Below are 7,500 nucleotides of genomic sequence, written 5' to 3'. Positions count from 1 at the left end.
CCTTTCCACATTGCAACGCTGCGCACTTCTCTCAGCACAGCCAGCACAAGGGTCAGGCAGGCAATGCAAGCCAGCTCTCTCTTCCTTCGCTTTCCACACCAGCCCCAATGCCACAACTTGCATTCATGCGGCGCCTTCAGGCTAGGAGAGAGAACGTCCTGCCGACACACTGGCTTGCGGCCACACGGGCCAGCTGGCGTGCCCATCAAAGTGCAGCACGCCAAGGCACACAACCGTGCTGCGTTGCAAAGGCCCGGCAAAGCTGCAGCAGCTGAATGGCCCGACCAAGCCGCCTGCCTGAGTTGAGCCCGCAGGCAAGTGTTGGGAGGAATGGCGAGGACGCAGAGAGCAGCAAAAGGTTGGCCTGCCTCTGGTGTGGAGAGTGCTTGGCGTGAGCAGTCACTGCTGGCCGCAAAAGCCTACTGCACCTGGTATTCCCAGGCGGTCTCCCATCCAAGTACTAACCAGGCCTGAGTCTGCTTAGCTTCCGAGATCAGACGAGATCGGGCGTTTTCAGACTAGTATGGCCGTAGGCATCTGCAGCACCGTCTTCTCGCCTATTCAAGCTGGCCACCCTAGCACCCTCGCCACTTCTTCTTTCCGGTTGTTTTCAATTTTTTCTCTCTCTTTTTCTACTTCTACTTCTACTTCTCCTCCTCTTTCTCTCCTTCTCCTGCTAATTCTAGCCTATATGCCTGATACTCGCTCCCCTTCATGCCGTCCCCACCTAGCTCTCTTTTTTCTTCTCCACCTCCCCAAGGAAAACTGCAAGCCCCGCCCACCTCACACCAGCCTGCCGCCTGCACGCTGCTGCCTTTCCACATTGCAACGCTGCGCACTTCTCTCAGCACAGCCAGCACAAGGGTCAGGCAGGCAATGCAAGCCAGCTCTCTCTTCCTTCGCTTTCCACACCAGCCCCAATGCCACAACTTGCATTCATGCGGCGCCTTCAGGCTAGGAGAGAGAACGTCCTGCCGACACACTGGCTTGCGGCCACACGGGCCAGCTGGCGTGCCCATCAAAGTGCAGCACGCCAAAGCACACAACCGTGCTGCGTTGCAAAGGCCCGGCAAAGCTGCAGCAGCTGAATGGCCCGACCAAGCCGCCTGCCTGAGTTGAGCCCGCAGGCAAGTGTTGGGAGGAATGGCGAGGACGCAGAGAGCAGCAAAAGGTTGGCCTGCCTCTGGTGTGGAGAGTGCTTGGCGTGAGCAGTCACTGCTGGCCGCAAAAGCCTACTGCACCTGGTATTCCCAGGCGGTCTCCCATCCAAGTACTAACCAGGCCTGAGTCTGCTTAGCTTCCGAGATCAGATGAGATCGGGCGTTTTCAGACTAGTATGGCCGTAGGCATCTGCAGCACCGTCTTCTCGCCTATTCAAGCTGGCCACCCTAGCACCCTCGCCACTTCTTCTTTCCGGTTGTTTTCAATTTTTTCTCTCTCTTTTTCTACTTCTACTTCTACTTCTCCTCCTCTTTCTCTCCTTCTCCTGCTAATTCTAGCCTATATGCCTGATACTCGCTCCCCTTCATGCCGTCCCCACCTAGCTCTCTTTTTTCTTCTCCACCTCCCCAAGGAAAACTGCAAGCCCCGCCCACCTCACACCAGCCTGCCGCCTGCACGCTGCTGCCTTTCCACATTGCAACGCTGCGCACTTCTCTCAGCACAGCCAGCACAAGGGTCAGGCAGGCAATGCAAGCCAGCTCTCTCTTCCTTCGCTTTCCACACCAGCCCCAATGCCACAACTTGCATTCATGCGGCGCCTTCAGGCTAGGAGAGAGAACGTCCTGCCGACACACTGGCTTGCGGCCACACGGGCCAGCTGGCGTGCCCATCAAAGTGCAGCACGCCAAGGCACACAACCGTGCTGCGTTGCAAAGGCCCGGCAAAGCTGCAGCAGCTGAATGGCCCGACCAAGCCGCCTGCCTGAGTTGAGCCCGCAGGCAAGTGTTGGGAGGAATGGCGAGGACGCAGAGAGCAGCAAAAGGTTGGCCTGCCTCTGGTGTGGAGAGTGCTTGGCGTGAGCAGTCTCTGCTGGCCGCAAAAGCCTACTGCACCTGGTATTCCCAGGCGGTCTCCCATCCAAGTACTAACCAGGCCTGAGTCTGCTTAGCTTCCGAGATCAGACGAGATCGGGCGTTTTCAGACTAGTATGGCCGTAGGCATCTGCAGCACCGTCTTCTCGCCTATTCAAGCTGGCCACCCTAGCACCCTCGCCACTTCTTCTTTCCGGTTGTTTTCAGTTTTTTCTCTCTCTTTTTCTACTTCTACTTCTACTTCTCCTCCTCTTTCTCTCCTTCTCCTGCTAATTCTAGCCTATATGCCTGATACTCGCTCCCCTTCATGCCATCCCCACCGAGCTCTCTTTTTTCATCTCCACCTCCTCAAGGAAAACTGCAAGCCCCGCCTACCTCACACCAGCCTGCCGCCTGCACGCTGCTGCCTTTCCACATTGCAACGCTGCGCACTTCTCTCAGCACAGCCAGCACAAGGGTCAGGCAGGCAATGCAAGCCAGCTCTCTCTTCCTTCGCTTTCCACACCAGCCCCAATGCCACAACTTGCATTCATGCGGCGCCTTCAGGCTAGGAGAGAGAACGTCCTGCCGACACACTGGCTTGCGGCCACACGGGCCAGCTGGCGTGCCCATCAAAGTGCAGCACGCCAAGGCACACAACCGTGCTGCGTTGCAAAGGCCCGGCAAAGCTGCAGCAGCTGAATGGCCCGACCAAGCCGCCTGCCTGAGTTGAGCCCGCAGGCAAGTGTTGGGAGGAATGGCGAGGACGCAGAGAGCAGCAAAAGGTTGGCCTGCCTCTGGTGTGGAGAGTGCTTGGCGTGAGCAGTCACTGCTGGCCGCAAAAGCCTACTGCACCTGGTATTCCCAGGCGGTCTCCCATCCAAGTACTAACCAGGCCTGAGTCTGCTTAGCTTCCGAGATCAGACGAGATCGGGCGTTTTCAGACTAGTATGGCCGTAGGCATCTGCAGCACCGTCTTCTCGCCTATTCAAGCTGGCCACCCTAGCACCCTCGCCACTTCTTCTTTCCGGTTGTTTTCAGTTTTTTCTCTCTCTTTTTCTACTTCTACTTCTACTTCTCCTCCTCTTTCTCTCCTTCTCCTGCTAATTCTAGCCTATATGCCTGATACTCGCTCCCCTTCATGCCATCCCCACCGAGCTCTCTTTTTTCTTCTCCACCTCCTCAAGGAAAACTGCAAGCCCCGCCTACCTCACACCAGCCTGCCGCCTGCACGCTGCTGCCTTTCCACATTGCAACGCTGCGCACTTCTCTCAGCACAGCCAGCACAAGGGTCAGGCAGGCAATGCAAGCCAGCTCTCTCTTCCTTCGCTTTCCACACCAGCCCCAATGCCACAACTTGCATTCATGCGGCGCCTTCAGGCTAGGAGAGAGAACGTCCTGCCGACACACTGGCTTGCGGCCACACGGGCCAGCTGGCGTGCCCATCAAAGTGCAGCACGCCAAAGCACACAATGGTGCTGCGTTGCAAAGGCCCGGCAAAGCTGCAGCAGCTGAATGGCCCGACCAAGCCGCCTGCCTGAGTTGAGCCCGCAGGCAAGTGTTGGGAGGAATGGCGAGGACGCAGAGAGCAGCAAAAGGTTGGCCTGCCTCTGGTGTGGAGAGTGCTTGGCGTGAGCAGTCACTGCTGGCCGCAAAAGCCTACTGCACCTGGTATTCCCAGGCGGTCTCCCATCCAAGTACTAACCAGGCCTGAGTCTGCTTAGCTTCCGAGATCAGACGAGATCGGGCGTTTTCAGACTAGTATGGCCGTAGGCATCTGCAGCACCGTCTTCTCGCCTATTCAAGCTGGCCACCCTAGCACCCTCGCCACTTCTTCTTTCCGGTTGTTTTCAATTTTTTCTCTCTCTTTTTCTACTTCTACTTCTACTTCTCCTCCTCTTTCTCTCCTTCTCCTGCTAATTCTAGCCTATATGCCTGATACTCGCTCCCCTTCATGCCATCCCCACCGAGCTCTCTTTTTTCTTCTCCACCTCCTCAAGGAAAACTGCAAGCCCCGCCTACCTCACACCAGCCTGCCGCCTGCACGCTGCTGCCTTTCCACATTGCAACGCTGCGCACTTCTCTCAGCACAGCCAGCACAAGGGTCAGGCAGGCAATGCAAGCCAGCTCTCTCTTCCTTCGCTTTCCACACCAGCCCCAATGCCACAACTTGCATTCATGCGGCGCCTTCAGGCTAGGAGAGAGAACGTCCTGCCGACACACTGGCTTGCGGCCACACGGGCCAGCTGGCGTTCCCATCAAAGTGCAGCACGCCAAGGCACACAACCGTGCTGCGTTGCAAAGGCCCGGCAAAGCTGCAGCAGCTGAATGGCCCGACCAAGCCGCCTGCCTGAGTTGAGCCCGCAGGCAAGTGTTGGGAGGAATGGCGAGGACGCAGAGAGCAGCAAAAGGTTGGCCTGCCTCTGGTGTGGAGAGTGCTTGGCGTGAGCAGTCACTGCTGGCCGCAAAAGCCTACTGCACCTGGTATTCCCAGGCGGTCTCCCATCCAAGTACTAACCAGGCCTGAGTCTGCTTAGCTTCCGAGATCAGACGAGATCGGGCGTTTTCAGACTAGTATGGCGGTAGGCATCTGCAGCACCGTCTTCTCGCCTATTCAAGCTGGCCACCCTAGCACCCTCGCCACTTCTTCTTTCCGGTTGTTTTCAATTTTTTCTCTCTCTTTTTCTACTTCTACTTCTACTTCTCCTCCTCTTTCTCTCCTTCTCCTGCTAATTCTAGCCTATATGCCTGATACTCGCTCCCCTTCATGCCATCCCCACCGAGCTCTCTTTTTTCTTCTCCACCTCCTCAAGGAAAACTGCAAGCCCCGCCTACCTCACACCAGCCTGCCGCCTGCACGCTGCTGCCTTTCCACATTGCAACGCTGCGCACTTCTCTCAGCACAGCCAGCACAAGGGTCAGGCAGGCAATGCAAGCCAGCTCTCTCTTCCTTCGCTTTCCACACCAGCCCCAATGCCACAACTTGCATTCATGCGGCGCCTTCAGGCTAGGAGAGAGAACGTCCTGCCGACACACTGGCTTGCGGCCACACGGGCCAGCTGGCGTGCCCATCAAAGTGCAGCACGCCAAGGCACACAACCGTGCTGCGTTGCAAAGGCCCGGCAAAGCTGCAGCAGCTGAATGGCCCGACCAAGCCGCCTGCCTGAGTTGAGCCCGCAGGCAAGTGTTGGGAGGAATGGCGAGGACGCAGAGAGCAGCAAAAGGTTGGCCTGCCTCTGGTGTGGAGAGTGCTTGGCGTGAGCAGTCACTGCTGGCCGCAAAAGCCTACTGCACCTGGTATTCCCAGGCGGTCTCCCATCCAAGTACTAACCAGGCCTGAGTCTGCTTAGTTTCCGAGATCAGACGAGATCGGGCGTTTTCAGACTAGTATGGCCGTAGGCATCTGCAGCACCGTCTTCTCGCCTATTCAAGCTGGCCACCCTAGCACCCTCGCCACTTCTTCTTTCCGGTTGTTTTCAGTTTTTTCTCTCTCTTTTTCTACTTCTACTTCTACTTCTCCTCCTCTTTCTCTCCTTCTCCTGCTAATTCTAGCCTATATGCCTGATACTCGCTCCCCTTCATGCCATCCCCACCGAGCTCTCTTTTTTCTTCTCCACCTCCTCAAGGAAAACTGCAAGCCCCGCCTACCTCACACCAGCCTGCCGCCTGCACGCTGCTGCCTTTCCACATTGCAACGCTGCGCACTTCTCTCAGCACAGCCAGCACAAGGGTCAGGCAGGCAATGCAAGCCAGCTCTCTCTTCCTTCGCTTTCCACACCAGCCCCAATGCCACAACTTGCATTCATGCGGCGCCTTCAGGCTAGGAGAGAGAACGTCCTGCCGACACACTGGCTTGCGGCCACACGGGCCAGCTGGCGTGCCCATCAAAGTGCAGCACGCCAAGGCACACAACCGTGCTGCGTTGCAAAGGCCCGGCAAAGCTGCAGCAGCTGAATGGCCCGACCAAGCCGCCTGCCTGAGTTGAGCCCGCAGGCAAGTGTTGGGAGGAATGGCGAGGACGCAGAGAGCAGCAAAAGGTTGGCCTGCCTCTGGTGTGGAGAGTGCTTGGCGTGAGCAGTCACTGCTGGCCGCAAAAGCCTACTGCACCTGGTATTCCCAGGCGGTCTCCCATCCAAGTACTAACCAGGCCTGAGTCTGCTTAGCTTCCGAGATCAGACGAGATCGGGCGTTTTCAGACTAGTATGGCCGTAGGCATCTGCAGCACCGTCTTCTCGCCTATTCAAGCTGGCCACCCTAGCACCCTCGCCACTTCTTCTTTCCGGTTGTTTTCAGTTTTTTCTCTCTCTTTTTCTACTTCTACTTCTACTTCTCCTCCTCTTTCTCTCCTTCTCCTGCTAATTCTAGCCTATATGCCTGATACTCGCTCCCCTTCATGCCATCCCCACCGAGCTCTCTTTTTTCTTCTCCACCTCCTCAAGGAAAACTGCAAGCCCCGCCTACCTCACACCAGCCTGCCGCCTGCACGCTGCTGCCTTTCCACATTGCAACGCTGCGCACTTCTCTCAGCACAGCCAGCACAAGGGTCAGGCAGGCAATGCAAGCCAGCTCTCTCTTCCTTCGCTTTCCACACCAGCCCCAATGCCACAACTTGCATTCATGCGGCGCCTTCAGGCTAGGAGAGAGAACGTCCTGCCGACACACTGGCTTGCGGCCACACGGGCCAGCTGGCGTGCCCATCAAAGTGCAGCACGCCAAGGCACACAACCGTGCTGCGTTGCAAAGGCCCGGCAAAGCTGCAGCAGCTGAATGGCCCGACCAAGCCGCCTGCCTGAGTTGAGCCCGCAGGCAAGTGTTGGGAGGAATGGCGAGGACGCAGAGAGCAGCAAAAGGTTGGCCTGCCTCTGGTGTGGAGAGTGCTTGGCGTGAGCAGTCACTGCTGGCCGCAAAAGCCTACTGCACCTGGTATTCCCAGGCGGTCTCCCATCCAAGTACTAACCAGGCCTGAGTCTGCTTAGCTTCCGAGATCAGACGAGATCGGGCGTTTTCAGACTAGTATGGCCGTAGGCATCTGCAGCACCGTCTTCTCGCCTATTCAAGCTGGCCACCCTAGCACCCTCGCCACTTCTTCTTTCCGGTTGTTTTCAATTTTTTCTCTCTCTTTTTCTACTTCTACTTCTACTTCTCCTCCTCTTTCTCTCCTTCTCCTTCTAATTCTAGCCTATATGCCTGATACTCGCTCCCCTTCATGCCGTCCCCACCTAGCTCTCTTTTTTCTTCTCCACCTCCCCAAGGAAAACTGCAAGCCCCGCCCACCTCACACCAGCCTGCCGCCTGCACGCTGCTGCCTTTCCACATTGCAACGCTGCGCACTTCTCTCAGCACAGCCAGCACAAGGGTCAGGCAGGCAATGCAAGCCAGCTCTCTCTTCCTTCGCTTTCCACACCAGCCCCAATGCCACAACTTGCATTCATGCGGCGCCTTCAGGCTAGGAGAGAGAACGTCCTGCCGACACACTGGCTTGCGGCCA

At 57.0% G+C, this 7,500-nt stretch overlaps 9 non-coding genes across 9 annotated transcripts; all 9 read right to left on the bottom strand.

Annotated features, from left to right (window-relative positions):
• Positions 1-416: 416 nt before the first annotated feature.
• LOC140412675 (5S ribosomal RNA) lies at positions 417-535 on the bottom strand. Its single transcript, XR_011941863.1, has one exon. It is a non-coding gene; the product is annotated as a 5S ribosomal RNA (ribosomal RNA).
• Positions 536-1,229: 694 nt separating this feature from the next.
• Positions 1,230-1,348, bottom strand: LOC140415558 (5S ribosomal RNA). The gene has a single exon (XR_011944602.1). It is a non-coding gene; the product is annotated as a 5S ribosomal RNA (ribosomal RNA).
• Positions 1,349-2,042: 694 nt separating this feature from the next.
• On the bottom strand, positions 2,043-2,161 carry LOC140412674 (5S ribosomal RNA). The gene has a single exon (XR_011941862.1). It is a non-coding gene; the product is annotated as a 5S ribosomal RNA (ribosomal RNA).
• A 694-nt stretch (positions 2,162-2,855) lies between these two features.
• LOC140412673 (5S ribosomal RNA) lies at positions 2,856-2,974 on the bottom strand. The gene has a single exon (XR_011941861.1). It is a non-coding gene; the product is annotated as a 5S ribosomal RNA (ribosomal RNA).
• A 694-nt stretch (positions 2,975-3,668) lies between these two features.
• On the bottom strand, positions 3,669-3,787 carry LOC140412672 (5S ribosomal RNA). The gene has a single exon (XR_011941860.1). It is a non-coding gene; the product is annotated as a 5S ribosomal RNA (ribosomal RNA).
• A 694-nt stretch (positions 3,788-4,481) lies between these two features.
• LOC140413258 (5S ribosomal RNA) lies at positions 4,482-4,600 on the bottom strand. The gene has a single exon (XR_011942433.1). It is a non-coding gene; the product is annotated as a 5S ribosomal RNA (ribosomal RNA).
• A 694-nt stretch (positions 4,601-5,294) lies between these two features.
• Positions 5,295-5,413, bottom strand: LOC140414255 (5S ribosomal RNA). Its single transcript, XR_011943396.1, has one exon. It is a non-coding gene; the product is annotated as a 5S ribosomal RNA (ribosomal RNA).
• Positions 5,414-6,107: 694 nt separating this feature from the next.
• Positions 6,108-6,226, bottom strand: LOC140412671 (5S ribosomal RNA). The gene has a single exon (XR_011941859.1). It is a non-coding gene; the product is annotated as a 5S ribosomal RNA (ribosomal RNA).
• A 694-nt stretch (positions 6,227-6,920) lies between these two features.
• LOC140412670 (5S ribosomal RNA) lies at positions 6,921-7,039 on the bottom strand. Its single transcript, XR_011941858.1, has one exon. It is a non-coding gene; the product is annotated as a 5S ribosomal RNA (ribosomal RNA).
• Between the last annotated feature and the right edge of the window lie 461 nt (positions 7,040-7,500).

This window comes from Scyliorhinus torazame, chromosome 4 (genome assembly GCF_047496885.1).
Source record: "Scyliorhinus torazame isolate Kashiwa2021f chromosome 4, sScyTor2.1, whole genome shotgun sequence".
Taxonomy (NCBI): domain Eukaryota; kingdom Metazoa; phylum Chordata; class Chondrichthyes; order Carcharhiniformes; family Scyliorhinidae; genus Scyliorhinus; species Scyliorhinus torazame.
This window is presented reverse-complemented; position numbering and strand designations above follow the sequence as displayed.